The sequence below is a fragment of the Suncus etruscus genome, chromosome 17 (assembly GCF_024139225.1).
Source record: "Suncus etruscus isolate mSunEtr1 chromosome 17, mSunEtr1.pri.cur, whole genome shotgun sequence".
Classification (NCBI taxonomy): domain Eukaryota; kingdom Metazoa; phylum Chordata; class Mammalia; order Eulipotyphla; family Soricidae; genus Suncus; species Suncus etruscus.
In genome coordinates, this window is record NC_064864.1 from 70,904,779 (window position 1) to 70,921,664 (window position 16,886).

The window sequence follows — 16,886 nt, forward strand, 5'->3', positions numbered from 1 at the left end:
GTGAAAAATGGAAAGTGGCCTCTCGCCTGCCCCCCTGGCCCCGCGCCGCCCTCCCCTAGGAAGCCATCCCGCCCTTCTCTCTGCTCCTGAGAGCACTTTTTTGTCCCTGAAAGGTGGTGTCTAGCAGTTTGGGCCTCATAATTGGGCAGATTTGCTCTCCACAAACAGCCGTCACGCGCCGGGCTCCTCCGGGGCAGCGCCTGTCTCGCGGCGCTGATGGCAGGCAGGGCCTAGAGCAGGGACTTGATGGGGACGTGCCCTGCGCCGCGTGTCATAAATCCAATTTAGCCCGGCACTCCATCCGGCGGCTCTCTCCTTCCTTCTCCCCTTGACTTAATTAGAGAAACCGGTAATTTGGCAGATTCCGGGGAGCGGCCAGCGAAGCCGAGATCCCCAGATACACTGTTGACACGATCTTGGAAATAATCCCTAAACCCGGGGTTATTTATTATCTCTGCTCCCACCGGCCCAGGGAGAGGTGAGGCGCACGAAGGTGCTTTCCATGTCGGGGGGCCCGGCTCCCTGCCCCCAGCCGTCGGGGGGGCCCCCCTCGCAGCTTGGCTACCCAGGCCATAATTATCGTGTGTTCACACCCGGGCTGATGGCTGGTATCCTCATTAAGGACCATTACCCTGAACAGGGTGTTTATTGAACCTGGCAGAGTGCTGAGGCTTGCGGGGCCCTGTCATATGGCTGATGGCGTGTAGTCAGAACTCATTGAGGAGTTGGAGTGAGCTGCTCACACTGGCATCGGCAGCCCAGATGCGCTGGGCTCAAGATGGCAGCGCCCTGCCCAGGAGCCCGCAGGCCACTGGTGCAGGGCCGCCAGGAGCATGGCCCACCCCCACCCCTGCACGATGGCCGGGGATGGACAGGCACCCAAACCCAGCCTTGGAAAAGTCCTACTCTCCATGCCTTACTCGGACTTGTGCTGGGAAGGTTCTAGAAGCATTGGAACCAACTAGGGGATATGTCCTGCTGGGGCAAGGATGAAGGCCTTGAACATACCATCATGGCTATGTGTCTGGCTCACCAAGGGATGGAGAAACCACCCTTCTGGGGTGATATTGCAGCGACGGGGTGCATGTGACAACACTTAGTCCAATCACACACTTCCTCAACCCTCTGGGAGTTAGGGTACCAGGGACCAGTCCACAGAGAGAAGGGTCAGAACCTGTCTCCAACCTTGAAGAATAAGATTTACGAAGCCAGAGAGATAGCATGGAGGTAGGGTGTTTGCCTTGCATGCAGAAGGACAGTGGTTTGAATGCCGGCATCCCATATGGTCCCCCGAGCCTGCCAGGAGCGATTTCTGAGCTTAGAGCCAGGAGTAACCCCTGAGAGCTGCCGGGTATGACCCAAAAACCAAATACACAAAACAAAAATAAGATTTCCAGGGCTGTAGCCGTGGCGCAAATGGTAAGGAGTCTGCCTTGCCTGAGTTAGCATAGGACAGACCGTGGTTCTATCCCCCTGAGTCCCATATGGTCCCCCAAGCCAGGAGCAATTTCTGAGCACATAGCCAGGAGTAACCCCTGAGCGATTTTTAGCCCAAAAACAAACAAAAAAAGAATGACATTTTCCTCATTGTTGGGGGAAGCCTCGGTTGAGGATGGTAAGATGGCCCCGTTCTTTTCGAAAAAGTTCTTGGAACTCAAGGTTTCCTGGGACATTGAATGGAAGGAAAGATGTGAAAAATGAGGTGTGCCCTGTCCTGAAAAGGGTAAGAGAGGGCCAGGGTGCTGTTAATGCAATCTACATTCTACTAAGTGCTTTCTCTCTCTCTCTCTGTGTTTCTCTCTGTCTCTGCCTCTCTGTTTATCTCTCTGTCTCTGCCTCTCTGTTTATCTCTGTCTCTGTCTCTTTCTATCTCTGTCTCTCAGAAATCACTGAATTACAAAAACTGAAGGAGCCATTTCTTTCCCAAAAATGGTCTAATAAAAACATCCTATAATGGGTGTGGTTGGTGCTGGCCTCTAGGCCAGTGTGTAAAGAATCCTGGTCTTGGTGCTCTAATGCCATCACCACTCTGAACCTGATTCCTTGTGATACCGCACATGCTTATGTTCCATTTGCAGAAACTACATCCACTGATTCCAAGCTGTAGGTGGCTGGGGGAGACAGGGCAGGAAGGAGCTTAGCTGTCCATCTAATCAATGCTGCCAGGAACACTGGAGGAGGAGAGAAGGGAATAGGGTTAGGACTGGAATCATAAGGGGAAATTGAGGCAGCCTGTTTACTGATCAGCAAATATCTGAGAGTCCCAAACACACTTTGTAGAAGCTGCTGGGAGCCACTTAAATCAGCCTAGATGAGACACAGAGTGCCAGGAAGCCACCAAGGAAAGGATGAACAATAGTTGAGGGAAAAAGCAGCTGCTAAGGAGCTAGATCAGCTATGGAAGGGCCAGGACAGGCCCACAGGAAGAGGAACCAGGGAACATGTGGCTGTGGGCCTGCACATCCTGGCTGAGGCTCAGACGAAAGTCCAGCCTGCAGCAGCTGTGAGCAAGTTCTTCTTTTTAAGGTTCTGAAACCATCCCCTGGTCTTCTTGAGGGGAGTTAAGACTGGGCTGTGTCTTGGGGACATTCAAAGTTGCTCCTGCCTTGGGGATCCAGGCTTTCTAGAACAAGGGTCTCAAACTCAATTTACCTGGGGGCTGCAGGAGGCAAAGTCGGGGTGATCCTTGAGTGCAAAGTCAGTAGTAAGCCTTGAACATTGGGGGGTGTGACCCAAACAAGTAAAACAAAACAAGACAAGAAAAGATTCCTCTAGGGCAGGGCCACAAAATGTTGTACGGAGGGCCATATGCAGCCCACGGGCCGCAAGTTTGAGATCCCTGCTCTAGAAGCTGAGCAGATGTGAGTGCCCTCAATTTTCCTGACAGACAGTCCCCCTTGGGGCCAACAAAGTGAGGGCCTGGGCTGTGCCATTCAGCCACGCACCTTCCTCCTTCCTGCCCCTCTCGACCACGGTCCAGGCTCTGACAAAGACGGGATAGGAAGTGACGTGGCCTCAAACCTGCAACTTTGCCTTTATCCAGCCCTTGGTTCTCTGCAGCTAACACCGTGAGCCACATTCAACATCCCCCATCCCACAGGAGGTTTTTATTAGACAAGAAGCAAAACAGGAGTGGGTATGATGCTGGACAATCCCTGGACTCTCTGGCACATTTCAGCCTTACCCCTTCCCTGTGGCACCCCAGACACTCCCCTACAAGGAGGTCCTCACTGTTCCTGTTCTCCGTGAATCCCGGGAGCTCCTAGCTGATCCTTGGTCTCGAATCAGAATCCTTTACAAGAAAACACGGAAGCAGGCTTGGTGGCATTGGTGATGGATCGGAGGTAGAGTCGGGGGACAGAGGGACAGAAGCAGATGAGGGCTGTGTCACTTGCTCCCAGGAACAGATGGTGGAGCCATTACTGGGAGAGAGACGGGCGAGAGGACAGTTCAGGGTGCAGCTCGCTGACTTGTAGGGAGCCGGAGCAGCAGCTGGCGAGACAGATGTGGAACTGCGAGGAGGCGCCTGGCTGGAGGCGGCCGAAGAGGCAGATCCAAAGCCAAGACTGTGCGGCTGCACCCGAGGAGGGCATGAGAGAAGCAAAGCCACAGGAGGTGCCCTGGGCAGAGCTGCAGGAAACAAAGGCCGGTTGAGCTGGTTCTCTGGAAGGTGCCCATTGGACCCGCTGTGCAGAGCAACCCATGAGGCTCTGGCTTCCAGGCTCAGTGGACATGGCTCACCAATGCCCAGCAGTGTTGTGGGGCTGTGCTTCCAGGAGGTAGATGGTTATGCACAGAGCACCTGGCATCCTCCCACCAAGATAGAAGATGGCGAAAGTGCCACATGCAGAGGAACAGGAGAAATGGAGGGTGGGGCTCAGGGAGGCAGTGGATCTCCTGGTCATGCATCTGTCTGCAGCAGCCAACACACATCACACCTGGAGTGCCAAGCTTTGCTCGGGACACCCACAGCCTTTGAAGGGCAGTGCATGGCTAGTGATGTAAGGGACAGTAAGGGACTGGAGGTGCCAGGCCCTATCAGTGGCATATTTCCCCGAGGAAGTGCCACATCAGCTATAAGCTGACTTCTGGGCAGGCAGGTGCCCAGGAGAAGGTTTTGGGCACCTGGCAGAGGGCAGGACAGGCCAAGGGGTCACAGATCTGTTCTGGGCAGCTGATTCTAAACAGAGAGGACACAAGACGAGATCCAAGAAGACCTTTGTTGTATATGGAAATATTTCCATAAGAGTATTCTTTTCCTGTTGTCCCACCTTGACCTTCCAGGTGGGGGCGCTGTTGAGAGTGGAATAAATAGTTTGGGAGCAAGGTGATCAGGGTCTTTTGCCAGAGTTGGTTGGCTGGCTCTAGGTGTGTTTTGGAGCTAGCAGCAGGCTGACAAAGGACTCTCTTTGCCCAACCTTTTACCCCTTAACCCTCCTGTCTGTGTGGATTATTTGCTGAGAATCAATATTACCAAGATCTCCCCCCAAAAGGAGACAAGAGGATGGGAATCAATTTCTCATTCTGGGAGCTCTTTGCGGATTTACAAACAATCAACAAGGGAGTAAATGGGACCCAACAAATGGGGCAACAGTCCTTGAGCAAGATTCTAGTCTTCTAATAGGTGGGAGGTATGGTGCTCCCTAAAATCAGGTTGCAAGGAAGTTTAGAGCAGCAGAAACCACTCCTGGGGACCCCTGAGTGTTTTTTGGGTCCTCACTCCCAGGGTAGGGTCAGGGCCTCTGGCTTTCCTAGCCTCATCCAAGAAGATGAGGCCCCTGAACAGAGATGTAGATCAAGTGATCTCCAGCGCAAGTCTCTGTGGGTCTGCCTGAGCCCTGAAGTGGACCTGGGTCTGGGACATTTGTTTTCTGGGCCTTGAGGTCTGGGACAACCTGCCTGTGGGAAAATGAAGCAGTATAAGCTGCAGGAAATCCAGGGGTGGGCCTGCGGGGGTCAATGCACCTGAGAAGACAGAGACATTCCCGTTCCTCCTAAGTGTCAAGGTCATCACTGCAGTGTCCAGTGCCCATGGTCAGTGCCCAGCCTCATGACACATGTGCAAACATGAGCTTTGTCACCAACAGGACATTGTTTTCACGAGATGTGCATGGCTGTACCCTTCTGAGGACTCACTCTGATCTTGTTCAGTCCACACTTGGCTCTGCTGTGTTTCCTCAGCACCAAAGATGACCCCATTACCCAGTTCTGTTTCCTGAAATCATGATCACCCCCAATGCTGGGGTGTCGCCCGCATCAGAGGTGTGGGACATTTGCCCAACCACTGAGCCACAGCCAGGCCTCCAGTATGGTATATTGGTACTTTAGCTCCTGAATGGGCAGAATGATCCAGAATGTGCCCGAGGGACCAGCTTCTGTCTTCCCAGAGCATAGGGCAGGGGATGGATGACATGGGAGAGAGAGGGGAGAGGTTCCTCGGAGCCTTCCTCACAGTCATCACCTGCCAGAGCCAGAGAGGAGCAGGATGGTACCCACTGCTGTGTGCCTGTGTCCCAGCATGTCCCAGTATGCACCACAGTTGCCTGTTTCCCAGCATGTCCCAGCATGCACTGCAAGAAAATAAGAAACCCATAATGAGCTGACATGGGACTGGGATCTATTTGCTGGGTTGTCTACAAATCTCTTCCCAAGTGACAGGTCATGGATGGTGTAATCTTTGGCTGCCACTTTCAACTTGGGGCAGTTAGAGAGAGCGGGGTGGGGGGGTGCAGTTAGAGTGAGTGTGGGAGAAGTTACAATGAGTGTAGGGCAGTTAGAGCAAGTGTGGGAGCAGTTAGGGTAAGTGAGGGATCCAGGTATGGTGAGGGGTTCTATGTGAGGCTTGCACACAAGGGGGCTGTAGCATCAACTGCATTTAGTAAGTTCAAATGTGAACAACTCTCTAAGGAAATAGTGGAGAGAATAGGGAGTGCAGAGCATTTTTACATCAAGGCACTCTCTGCAGGCCAGTGGGATGCCCAGTGCAGGCCTGGCTATGGCAGTACCCTCAGTCCAGGGCCCATACAGCACTACATCTGATCCCAACTTTGTCTCTGAAGGATCCAACACTTTTGGGTGTTTGGGGGGACTTGTCCTCACTGTCTTCTCTTCTCTGTAAAGCGAACTCTTTCGAAGTATCGCCCTAATCACTCAGGGCATTTAAAGGGGTGCTGGTGGGGCTGGAGTGATAGCACGCAGGGCATTTACCTTGCACATGGCTGACTTGGGTTTGAGCCCTGATATCCCATAGGGTCCCCCGAACCTGTCAGAATAATTTCTGAGCACAGATTCAGGAGTGAACCCTGAGCTTCACCAGGTCTGACCCCCAGAACCAAAAATCAAAAAGGGAACACTTAGAGTCACAGAGGGGCTCACTCCCAGGCCACCATTACTCCAGCACTGGGGTTCTTCTCAGATGCCTACTCCCTAGAAATGGCTTATGTGGATGGGGTGGGGCTGACTTTGTTTCTGGATGAGGGTTGATCAGCTAGGGTGGCTTCCTGGAAGATTCTAGAAACCTGCCAGCTCATGAATGGGACAGGTGGTAAGTTGGGGTTCTGCAGCCTTCTGGGCTGTTGTGTCCCCGGGAAGGCTGGTTTATGTTTTTCTCAGACAGAACCCAGCTCACTGCTTCCAGTGAGACTCACACAGGGGGGAAAGACCCTGATGTGATTCGTCCCTAGCTGGCAGCCTGGGCAGGAAAGGACAGTGCCAATGCCGCTCAGCTGGCATCATCAACTCAGACCCCAGGTTCTTCCAGGGTAAGGAAAGTCAGGACCCTACATTTTGATAAATGCAGCTGCTATTCAGATCTTCTCCCTGGGGGTCCAAGGATGAAGTGGAACCCTCATGGGACCTACTGGCCTTGATGCTCCTCCATTCTAAGTCTTTCCAAAGCTAAGCTTGGACGATGCTTTGTTCTGGTCCTTCATGCTTAGAAAGAGAAGAAAAAGCAGACATCTATCTACCCTCTTTGTTGTTCATCATTATGGATTTGATTTTAATTATTCTAACACCAAACATCTTGGTTTCCATGATAATGACAAGAAAAACTTGAAATATTCATAGCCACAAAGGAAGCCCTGTCCGCCTATGGTGGTGTTGGCTTTAGGACCGGGACTGAGACTCGATTTGCCCACTGACTGAATAAGGTGGGTTCCCCTGCCCTCAGCTGGCACCTGGAGAAGCTATGAGATCATCCCGTCTTGGCAAATGTAAAAATTTTGTCTACACTGGCCGCCGCCTCCCATGTGCTTATGACACTTGGAAACGGCTTTAGGACACACACAGCATTACCATAATTTTTCCGACTGGGGTTCTCCTAGGACTTCAGATGAAGTCCCTGCCCTTAATTCTAATCGCAAAGGCTGCATTCTTAATTAAAAGCTGTACAGATGGATTTTAGGCCGTGCCAGAAGAAATCCTGCGTTCATTAGTTATAAACCTTTTAAAAATTGATGCAAATAGATGAATTCCTCAAAAGTTGGAACTCAAAGTCTTCATTTTATGTTGAGCTGCTTTTAATCTCAAGAATAATGAAGTCAACATAAATTAAGGGGAGCCCTTCCATTTTTTTCTTTTTGGTTAATTTCTCTCTCTCTCTTTCTCTTTCTCTCTCTCTCTCTCTCTCTCTCTCTCTCTCTCTGATTTTACTTTTTTTTCCTAGTTGTAGCATAAAATTCATTTAAAATGTGAAGCCTGTAGAGTTTTATTGGGGGGAAACTTTGTTGACCTTTGTTTCTCTGAGTTGTGGAAGGAAAAAGTTCACAAACCCTTTAATGAACTAGAAACAAATTCACCCATCTGCTTATGGAAGAAGAGTCTTCACCCAGGGCATAATATTTACTTCTGGGTCTTATCTTGATCATTTTATTTTTTGTTTACTTGTTTTTGTTTTGGGGCCACACTTGTTGGCACTCAGGGGTTACTCCTGGCTCTGCGTTCAGAAATCACTTCTAGCAGGTTTGGGGGACCATATGGGATGCCGGGGATCAAACCTAGGTTGGCCATGTGCAAGGCAAAAGTCCTACCCATTGTGCTATTACTTCAGTCCCTAGTTTTTGTTTTTGTTTGGTTTTGTTCTTTTATAATTTTAAGGTGAAATAACTTGAGTCCCAAGTGAGTTCACCACATCTCTTGACCCGCTTTCAATCAGAGAGCAAAGGCACATGGTTCCTAAAAGGGATGCGAGGTTCTTAAAAACTGCTTTTCAACCCCATGGCTCTTAGAAGTATCAGCCAAGTGGGATCAGGACCTTAAATGGTCCCTCATTGGCTGAGGGAAGAGGCAGCTTAGTCAGACCCACATCAGCTCAGCACCCAAATAGAGGTGGGATTACCTTCTCCCTCCTTCCTTGATTCTGCTGTCCCATGTCCTGTCACCCTACAGAGCTCCATTTTCTGATGCCACCAACATATCCGTCTCCACACTTTTCTCATGCTCAGGGTGCATTGGGGGAGGGTCTCTCCCTTTGCCACTTGCCTAGATCCTGTTCCTTTTTCCTCCTTCTCCCAGAATGTTCTGGCAAAAACTGCTTTCACAGTTGAGCTTGGCTGGTTCCCCAACCTTCTATTTCTCTGCCCTGTTCTCTGTCTTTTCCTCTCTTCTTCTCCCTCAGCATGCTCACAAACACCCACTTCCTCTGTCTCTACTGCCCGATGCCTGCTTGAGCATGGAATGATCTCTGGCAAACTTTGGGGAGATCACCTCGTTACCCCTGCTCTTCCTTTCAGAAACTGCCCGGGGTCCCTAGGCCACCATCCCAGCCTGGTCTTCCCAGTAGTTTCCAATGTCCATGGGTCCATCTATCATCCATCAGTCTGTTCATGGGCTGAGTCTTTGGAAACACTGTGGTGGCCCCAGCAGACAGGGAGATCTGGGAGTATGACTGTACTGTAGTATGACTGAACTGAGGCAAGAACCACCCAGTGAATTTGTTGATTTATTCAACTTGATACAAATGTATTTCTGTGTAAGCAAAATCCATGTGAAAACCCTTGAATAATTCCCTGAAATTGAGTGTGAGGCTCTTCTTCCCCCTTTTATTAAGATTCCCAGGTGCCCTGTGTCCCAACCGCACTAGAACATTCAATTGCCAGGTCCTTTGTCTTGCCTGACAAAGGTAGTGCCAAGGTAGCACCCCAGTAGTTGAGGGCAAGTTCGTGAGTAAGGAAAACACTAATGGCATTACACCAAAGTTTGCTTAACTCTACCAACCTCATGGGTCTGTAAAATGCAACTGAATGACCCAGAGAAGAGCCTCTCCCCAGGTATCCTGGGCCCTTGCTACTTCCCCTTGGAGAAGAGATAGGAGGAGCGAGGCTGGCATTTCTCCAGGTCAATATTTCAGTATTTCCACTGCTCTCTGCAGCCAGACAGGCAAGGGCAGGGGACATGGTCAGGGTCTCCTTACCTGCTATGTACCATCCCTGGCCTGAACAGGACCAGCTACCACCCATACCCACGTCCTGGAGACCAAAAAGAGCCAAAGAAAGGGTGCAGCAAAAGAACGGTAGAGAGGTTTCATTTCTGGAAAGGATATTTCACTGTCAAAAGCTAACATTGCAAAAACATATGATGAATCTGGGCTACAAGAAGGAAAAATTACGTGAGAGCCATGGCACACAATTGGGAAGAAAGTAGGTAAATGTGTCAGTGCTCAGGACTGAGTAAAGGGAAGGAAGTGTCAAAATACTAGAGCAGCATGGGGACTCATCAATGGGACACCTGACAGCCAGAGGTAAGTTGGGGAAACAGATTCTTAAACACTCCATTAACTGAAAGGACATGGGGATGAGAAAAGAGTGAATCAAAGAACTTGTTGGCACCAGTAGCCACACCAATGATTCCATTAAATGTAATTGGGTTAAACATTCTGGCACAAGGGCAGAGATGGGCCAGAAGCACAAAGAACATCCCATAGCAGCTTTCTCCAGGAGATGTAGATTTGGACACACAATGGGAAAGAAATCCCCAGGAACATCCCTCAGTGCTGACATGGAACTGGAGGTGCTCAATGCCCAGCAAAGTAAAACTGGGTTAAGAATGTCACCAACAGGTCCAGAGAGACAGGGCAGTGAGGAAGGCTCTAGACTTGCATGTGGCTGACCTGGGTTTGAGCCCAGGTACAGAGTGAGGAGGTTCAAGCACCATCAGGTATGGCTCCCAAACCAAACTAACCTAATAGAACAATACAAGGGGCATGAGTAGACATTGGCTAAGAGTTAATAGGGGAGCTTCATATGAAGGGGGTTCCCTCTACACCTGGATTTCATGCACATTAGCAAAGTGGATTGCACAGGCCTAGGACGGTTGAGCTCACAGCCATCTGAAGCTCAGTACCCCCAGTTATTTTCCCTTATTCCTGTGTTTGTGCATCCTCAGCTTCAAGTATGTGTTGGTGGTATCTGAGGTGGGTTACCTCATTTCCAGGGTTCCAGGGTTTAACACTACTGTAGTCAAGCCATCTCCTTCAGCATCTTTGCACTCTCCAGTATTGTCCTGACCCCAAAACCATATAAGGATCTGACCCTAAGTCAGTTTTTGTAGGATCATTATTCCTGAACCTCTAATCCTGAGTTTTCTTCATGGCCTCTAGCATGTGCAGGTGTTGCTCTTTGACCCAAACTCAAAGAACCATTTGGTGACAGGAAGTGAGGAACACTCATTCATCACTTCATAGTGATGAAGATGAACTCATACAAGAACAGGAAGAGGCAAACACCCCAAGAGCTCATCTTTGATGAGCTCTGAGACAAATGGGTTTATCTATACTGTCAACAAGGCAGGCAGGTAAGAGGAGACTAGGAAAGTGGCAAGCAACTTGTAATTGCTCCTGATTTCAATATAAACAATGGCACAGTTACCTGTGGTGCCATGGGGAATGGCTGTCTTTGACTGGGGCACTCTACTAACAGTGCTGCTTGCCATGAGAGTCCCCAGTCCCCTGGGTGAGAGACTGTTGTACTTGATCATATAGCTGGTGGGTGGTGGCGGAAGAATCCAACTCACTTTTCTCCCAGTGAGCACTTGGCACCCAGGAGAGGGTTAAGAAAGGGACTCTGGGGGATGAAGCAATAGCATAGTGGGGAGAAAGTTCACCTTGCATGCGGTTGATCTGGATTTGATTCTGGGCATCCTGTATGGTCCCCTGAGCCTGTCAAGTTTTGAGCACAGAGCCAGGAATAACACCTGAATACCACCGGGAGTGGCCCAAAAACCAACAACAAAATAAAAGAATAGGGACTCTGAATTCTGGTATTTACTGACTGGTATCTGGCATAGGGTGGGGTTGCAGCTGAGCAGCGGCTTTCTGGAGAGCTGGTGGCAGCATAAGTGGCCTCAGACTCAAGAAACAGTTTCCTGAGCCCAGGGACAACAAAAGTCATTGGAGGATGTCACTGAGGTTTAATGGAGGTCATTTTGAAGGATGAACATCACAACCCAGTCTTTGGCCTCCCCCAAATAGCACTTGTTTGTAGCGATAGAAAACAAGCCTAGACATGGACTTCACCATATGTTTGGAATAACTATGCATCATGTGAAAAAGTTTTCTAATTTATCATCTTAGGTCAGGACAGAATTGGCCAAGGTGGTACAGCCAGAAGGTCAGAGTTGCCACTAGCACCAGGGTCTGAGGGTGAGTCAGAGGATGTGGCTTGAGGGCTTGAGGTCAAGGGGCTAGAGGCTGGCGGAGTATGGGGATAGGGTTTCCTGGGCTGCCCAGAGGGGAGAGGAACATCAGGTCCCCAATGGTGTGCATAACCCCAGGGGTGCACAGACCAAACCTGTCTGTCTATACAGTATGGTGCATGGTAAGGATTGGACTCATATGCCCACATCTGTCTACACAGCATGTTGCACAGTAGGGTCCAGGCTCACACCCCTGCATCCCTTACACAGCAAGTAAGCGGTACTGTTGGGACCTGGCTCACATGCCTGCATCCATCTTCTGACAGAATGCTGCACTGTAGGACCGGGCTCAAACGCCTACACTCATCTAGATAGCATGGTGCATGGTAGGCCCAGGCTCACAGTCCTGTATCCACCTGCAGGGCCACACTCAGACCCAAGTAACTGCTGTGCACAGGATCTATGGCTCTGGGCTCTGAAGGCCAGCCTGCTTTGAGCTGCAGTGATAGTCCAGACCCCACCACAACACCCTAGCTCACCATAAACAGGTCTGTAGGGCAATGGTGCATGCTTGCATGTGTAAATATACATGTGTATGTATGTGTGTGTGCTAGTTTGTGTAAGCTGCCTTTATACCTCCCTGTGTAAGTGTGCATTCATCCAGGCCTGTGTGTTGTCTGTCTGAACCATGCTTGCCTGTATGTGAGCCTGCCCACAGGTGAGTGACTGCCCACTTGCATGCCTACCTGTGCCCCTGCACACATGCGTGAGAGCCAGGCCTCTTCCACAATAGCTTATGATGTGGATTCAGCAGAACAGGGCTCCCTAAGCCCAGAAGCCGCAGGTTTCTACTTCTATCTCTTGGTCACCTTGTGTGCAGGTTCCACAAGGCATGTCCCCAGGACAAGATAACCCCAGGCATGGCCAACACTGTGAGTCCCACATTGTCAAACCCAGAGTCCAGATCTGGCTCCCCAAGGTCCATGAAGAAACACAATTATCTCTGTTTGCCGTTCTGGTCTTTCCTAGTCCTAGGAGTTGAGGGAGGGGGCTTCAGAAAAGGGTGGGACTTTCCTGAACACACCAAAACCAGTCAAAATGCACCAGGGCAAGCCTGGGATAAAGCCTGAGCAGCTGCCCATGGCCAGCAGACTCAGAGCCCACAGCCAGCAGCATGCAGATGTCCAAAGTTGGGCACTCTGAGCCCAGGGCTGGTCTCACACACACAGATGCACACACACACTGCTGCATGTCACCACGCCTCACCTGGGCACACATCTCCTCACTCTCTTGCCAGAGGATATTCCAGCCTGACTGGAGTGTCAGTGCTCTGCACCCAGATCTCTGTCTCTGCCTGGCCTGACCTATGGGAGAAAGTGAATTTATGGGTGTGCCTCTGCCTTCCCGGCACTGGCCCCATTGGAGCATGATGGAAGGAGCAGGTGTGTGACTCAGAGGCACTAGTAACAAGGCCCTGTTCACTGGGGGGTGGGGAAGGTGGGGGGCACAGGAAGCTGAGGTCACCATGAAACCAGAGCATATGCTCCACAGCTGGCCTGTCCCCCATGCTGGTGATTTGTGGGGAGGGTCCCCTTGTCCACCACAAGTGAAGGAAAGGAGGTGTTGACACCATCAGTGAACCATTGGTGAGTGCGAACGAGCCTGAAACTTAGTGCTCCATGATGCTCAGCTTCTAAAGTGTCTTCTATGCTGGATTGCTTACCTTAGCAGAGGTTCTCAGAGGAGCACTTTCTGCTGAGTTCCAGCAGCCACCACAAGGCACTGCTGCCTTCCTAGTTGGGGCTAGACAGCCCCAGTGATGGGAAATTCCTCCTGAGAGCTGTGGCCCCTCCCTCACCATCTGTCCTGACGGCAGAGACTGTTCCCAAGCCCCTTCTCCCTGGGAAGGCCCAGGAGGGGCTCAGATCCTCTACAGCTACAATCATGGGTGCTTTCTGGTGGTCCTGGCTGTGGAGTCCCAGAGTTTTCACACACTTTTGAGTTGGGACCAGGCCATCACAGCTGCTCTGCAGGTCTGGCCACCCCACACAGACCCCATATTCTCATGGAGCCCTTTATCCTAATCTATGTTCAGGGGTGTTACTGCTCCCCCAGTTTTTGGTCAGCTCTAGGGCTCTGAGCAGGGCAGGAAGAGGAAGTGGGGGAATGAACCACCAATGGTGTGGGCTTAGGGGACAGTCTGAGAGGGGACTGAATGGGGGCAGGAGGAAAGGGATTGGAGTGCACATGGCCTCAGAGCAGGGATCTAGGAGAGGCTGAGCTGGGCACTGAGGGGCAATAGGTTTGAGGGTTCTGGGGCATAAAAGGACCAGGTGGGGCCATAGCCATGTCAAGAGAAAGTCCCAAAGTCTTAACCAAGAGCCCTGGGGCTCCCTCCGTAGGAGGGGTGAAGGGGAGCAGGGTAGGAGAGAGTCTGAAGGTGAGGGTAGATGGAAGGGAAAGGGGAGGATGGTGAGGGAGGGGGCCATGAAGGAGGAGGTGAGGAAGGACGTGAGGATAGTGAGGCAAGGAGGTGAGGACAGTGAGGTGAGGAGGTGAAGGAGGAGGGAGGGAGGTGGTATGAGATTAGTGTATAGCTAGCAGCAGGAAGAGAATGCTGGGTCCCTGATTAGAGCTGGCCTGCAGTATAGATGGACACAGTTCTGCTCTTGTAGCTTCTCCATCTGCACAGAGAATCTGAGCACCATTCCTGATGGAGGAAGAGGGTCTGAGTGGGGGTGAGAGTGGGAGAGGGCAGAGCAGTGCTGCAGGAGACTGTGGCAAATCTGTAGAGGGCATGAGTCCAGGAGTCCAGAGCCCCTCCCTACAGCTGTGCATATGAGCTCTCAGAGCAGGGATACATTGGGGCCCAATTGACACCTAATGTCAACCTCAGCTACCCTCACCTGTGCCCCATCAATGCTAACTCTGAGCAATCAAGCATCATCCCTGTCCCCAATGGACACCGTCCTTGGGGGAGATGTGGACCCAATGCACCCTGGGACAGTCCCTCAGGCTAACTCTGCAGACACTAGACATGACCAGGCCTTGCTTTTCTCCGGAATTGATGGGACCAGATTTTCCCTAAAGAAAGAATGAGTTGGTTTCTCCTCCATCCTGCATGAGTACGTATCCCTGCTCCAGTTCTTGCATCTGCAAAATGTCATTTGAGTATTTCCAGGAGGAACAAGATGGGGACAAATGAGCTCGATCAGGTCTGTGAACTGGCTCCCTGGCCCTTGGAGCAGTTGGACAAGCTCTCAGCCTTCACCCTGTCAGGCTGTGCTGGAGCCCAATAGGTGGTGGGAAATGTCTGAGCTGAGCCCCGAAGGGGGCAGCTGGGCTGGTGGCACCTGAGGACCTGTGCGTGGACAGTGGACAGATCACCCATGTTTTGTCTTTGCTTCCACTCACTGGAACTGAGTATAAAAGTCTGGCCCCTGCTTTCAACCAGCAGACACAGGCTCAAAAAGGCCCCACAAATGTGTGTTTGGCCCCAGAAGCTGCAGAGTTCATCTTAGGTCCTGTGCTAAATCCTGACTCTCCAACAAGCTATTGTTCTGTTAGAAATGAGTCACTCCACTTTGCGAACCTTCACAGCTACAAAACCCTAGCCAGTGATGGAAAAATCAAGCCCCCCCCCTTTTAAGTCTGGACCTCTTGGGTACCCTTGGCCACAGGATCTGATCCTCTGGCTTACCCAGCCCAGCACTAGTGCCTCACCCACACACCCCTCCTCTCACCCCGAGAGCAGGCACAGGCATCAGGCAGGGCCCTGACTGGAGTAGGAAATCCTTCCGCCAGGGTTCCATGGGGACACAGTCCAGGCCTTCTTCAGAGGTCCCACAAATCAAAGCTTTCCCACAACAGAAGAGGTGCCTGCTGGAACAAAGAGTCCAGAGATCCCAGAGGGCTGACGAGGTGGTGAAGTCACAGGAACCCTCTCTGTTCCCACTGGGTGACCCTTCCAAGGTGCCATGTGAGGCTGTTCTTCATAAAAGGAAGATTCCAGGAAGAGAGCTGAAGAAAGAAAGAAAGAAGAAAGAAAGAAAGAAAGAAGAAGAAAAGAAAGAAGAAAGAAAGAAAAAGAAAGAAAGAAAGAAAGAAAGAAAGAAAGAAAGAAAGAAAGAAAGAAAAAGAAAGAAAGAAAGAAAGAAAGAAAGAAAGAAGAAAAGAAAGAAAGAAAGAAAAGAAAGAAGAAAGAAAGAAAGAAAGAAAGAAAGAAAGAAAGAAAGAAAGAAAATGAAAGAAAGAAAGGAAAGAAAGAGAGAAAAGAAAGGAAAGAAAGAAAAGAAAGGAAAGAAGAAAAAAGAAAGAAAAGAAGAAAGAAAGAAAGAAAAGAAAGAAGAGAGAGAAAGAAAGGAAAGAAAGAAAGAAAGAGAGAAAGAAAGGAAAGAAGAAAGAAAGAAAGAAAGAGAGAGAGAGAGAAAGAAGGGGGGTGGTCCTTATATGACTAAAACCCAACCACAATCATGTTTGTAATCAAATTGTATAAATGAAGACGTTAATAAAGAAAAATAATAAAAAAGAAGGAAGAGAGAAGGAAAAGAAGAAACAAAAAGAAAAGAGCAAGAGAGAACAGAAAGAGAAAGAAGAAAAAAAGAAAGAGAAAGAAAGAAGATAAAGGAAGGAAGGAAGAAGAAAGAAAGAAGAAAGAAGAAAGAAGAAGAAAGAAAGAAAAGAAAAGAAAGAAAGAAAGAAAGAAAGAAAGAGAGAGAGAGAGAGAAAGAAGGGGGGTGGTCCTTATATGACTAAAACCCAACCACAATCATGTTTGTAATCAAATTGTATAAATGAAGACGTTAATAAAGAAAAATAATAAAAAAAGAAGGAAGAGAGAAGGAAAAGAAGAAACAAAAAAGAAAAGAGCAAGAGAGAACAGAAAGAGAAAGAAGAAAAAGAAAGAGAAAGAAAGAAAGATAAAGGAAGAAAGGAAGGAAGGAAGGAAGGAAGGAAGGAAGGAAGAGAGAGAGAGAGAAAGAAGAAAGAAGGAAGGAAAAAAGAGAATGAAAGAAGAAAAAAGAAAGAAGGAAAGGAAGTGAAAGAAAGAAGAAAATAGAAGAGAAAGACGAAAGTGAAAAAAGAGAAGGAAAGAAATAAGAAAAAGAAATGAAGAAACGAAGGAAAGAAAAAAGAAAAAAACAAAAGAAAGAAAAAAGAAAAAAGAAGGAAGAAAGAAAGAAAAAAAGGAAGAAGAAAAGAAAGAATGGAGAAAGGAAGGAGAAAAGGAAGGAATGAAGAAAAGAAACAGTAGA